At 43.0% G+C, this 2,868-nt stretch overlaps 1 pseudogene; it reads right to left on the bottom strand.

The window, feature by feature from the left end:
• Nucleotides 1-306: 306 nt before the first annotated feature.
• On the bottom strand, nt 307-424 carry LOC126196945 (5S ribosomal RNA; annotated as a pseudogene).
• Between the last annotated feature and the right edge of the window lie 2,444 nt (nt 425-2,868).

The following is a 2,868-nucleotide window of genomic DNA, read 5'->3' as shown; positions in this document are numbered from 1 at the left end:
TAGAGATTTAATCAGCAAAATAATGAGCAGCTTAACTGAACTACGGCCCCATTTTAAAATTGTCCACAGTAAATCTAGACACAGTCAGAAACACGGCAGCGTAGAGCGAGCAAATCAAAGCACTCCGTCTCCAGGCCACAAGTGGCCCATCGGGACCATCCGACGGCCGTGTCATCCTCAGATGAGAATGCAGATAGGAGGGGCGTGTGGTCAGCACGTTCTGATGGTTTTCTCTGACCGGAGCCGCTACTATTCGGTCGAGTAGCTCCTCAATTGGCATCACGAGGCTGAGTGCACCCCGAAAAATGGCAACAGCGCATGGCGGCCCGGATGGTCACCCATCCAAGTGCCGGCCACGCCCGACAGCGCTTAACTTCGGTGATCTGACGGGAACCGGTGTATCCACTGCGGCAGGGCCGTTGCCACGAGCAAATCAAGACACAAAATATGCTAACTACATGCACGCAAGAGCACAACGATGCAGAGTCGAGCCGTTCATTACGATTTGTGCAGCTAATGAATAGCGCTGTACATTTTGGTATTAAAACATCTCCGTACGAAGCGATGTTTGGCTGCCCTCCTAAACATGGTTTGTTTTCATGTTTATTTTCTGAAGCACTGATGAACGTTCACTCTGACTATGACCTTGAAAATATAATTAACCAAGTGGGTGTTTGCGGTGAGACAGTGACTCAAAGGTTGCAGGATAATGATCACAGTAAATCTCCATTTCAAGAGAATAACATATCAACACGAACAGAGGTCGACAACAGAGAGAAAGGAAGTGTTCCTGACATTAATAACTACTGCCTGATCGATTTAGACTAGCCAACTCGTGCTATTAAGAAAACACAGAAGTGAAACGTAGAAGAACAAGCGCAAAGAATGCGGCAGTGTTCAGATCGCTGCTTTACAACCGTAGAAAATGGCTGTATTGTGAGAGTTCCAGTTCCCGACTTCGATAGAGGAAGAGGAGATGCAAGGTCGATATTGGGTGACGTCCGCGAGACAACGGCTGATGGCTTCTACTGACTCGGGGCGAGAACTGGTGTGCTGAACTAACTACGGGTACGATAATAAATTGTTTGTTTTTAAATAATTATGGAAGGGACGATACGATATGCCACTGCTGCTAAAACTACAAGATTTTCTTTCAGGTCCCAGTTCAGTACTTGCCCTCTAAAAATAATCTCAGAGGAGTAAGGTCCAGCAGAGAAAACTATTGCGACCTCTCAGTCGACGCGAAGCGGCCAAGGATTATTCAGATGCAACTACCAGCAAAAATGTCAGACTCTGAGATGCTTCTGCAAAAAAAAAAAAAAATGTTATGTGCAACGGAAAATGCCATGGGGCACGTCCTTGCTGCAAGGAATGAATTTTACGTAATATGACTATGTCTCCAAACTACAGGTGATAAATGTAATTTTCGAAGCAGCCTTTTGTTATTGGAGCCACGATTCGCATTCCTTCCCTCTTGGCAGTGAACGTATACATTCACTAGTGATAATGCACTATCCGTATTCAATGTGTATTGTTTGACAGAACTGGAATCTGTAATGCACTTTCACTAAATAGACCAGTGAAGGCGCACGGTCAACAGTGATCGTATACTTTCCCCGAAACTTTCACTTCCACTATAACATTTATATTATGAACAGTAACGGTCCCAGGCTGTTTAGGCTTTTATGTTGGTAATCCCACGTAGCGCTCTGTATGAAAATCGCTGACTGTGCTGTGTGCAGTCTGTGGCTGGTTGGCACTGTTAGAATATTCGCTATTGTAGTGTTGAGCAACTGGGTGTGAACAGCGCGTAGCGTTGGCCAGCTGGAGGTGAGACGCCAGCAGTGGTGGATGTGGGGACAGAGATGCCAGAGTTTTAAGAGCGGACGATTTGGATTTGTGTCCGTCAGAGAAAGGAAATTTGTTTAATTAGATGTCACAAAATTATATATAATTACTTTTGAACGGTATTAAGGTAAATACATTGTTTGTTCTCTATCAAAATCTTTCATTTGCTAACTTTGCATATCAGTAGTTAGTGCCTTCAGTACTTAGAATCTTTTATTTAGCTGGTAGTATTGGCGCTCGCTGTATTGCAATAGTTCGAGTAACGAAGATTTTTGTGAGGTAAGTGATTGATGAAAGAAATAGGTTATTGTTAGTCAGGCCCATTCTTTTGTAGGCATTATTGAAAATCTGTGTTGCGCTAAAAATATTGTGTGTCAGTTTAGTGATGACCAGAATAAGTAAAGAGAGAACTGCCTGAATACGTTGAGTTTTGCTCAGCTGTTTGAATGTGAAATAACGTAAGAGTTTTTCAAAAAAAAAAAAAAATAAAAAATAAAATAAAATAAAATAAAGGCTCTGAGCAGTATGGGACTTAACTTCTGGGGTCATCAGTCCCATGAACTTAGAACTACTTCAACGTAACTAACCTAAGGACATCACACACATCCATGCCCGAGGCAGGATTCGAACCTGCGACCGTAGCGGTCGAGCGGTTCCAGACTGTAGCGCCTAGAACCGCTCGGCCACCCCGTCCGGCGGAGAGTTTTTCCAGCACTGTCATTCTTAATTTTCAAAGGGGACATTTCAATACTGCAATGGGGTACGTCCTCATACGTCTGCAGATTTCCCACCGTTAAAAATGGTATGTTTTGTAAATTTTTTAAGGAACTGTCTAATCATGAGGCTAGTCCGATATGCCATACGCCTGTATCTCATCATTGGGCTAAAGTGCAGAAAAATATTGAACGCCTTCCAGAAGTCAAGTAAAGCCGTATCAAAGTGGGATGACAGATCTCCACGAATTTGAGCTTTACGTCACATAATAATAATAATAATAATAATAATAATAATAATAATCCC

This window comes from Schistocerca nitens, chromosome 7 (genome assembly GCF_023898315.1).
Source record: "Schistocerca nitens isolate TAMUIC-IGC-003100 chromosome 7, iqSchNite1.1, whole genome shotgun sequence".
Taxonomy (NCBI): domain Eukaryota; kingdom Metazoa; phylum Arthropoda; class Insecta; order Orthoptera; family Acrididae; genus Schistocerca; species Schistocerca nitens.
This window is presented reverse-complemented; position numbering and strand designations above follow the sequence as displayed.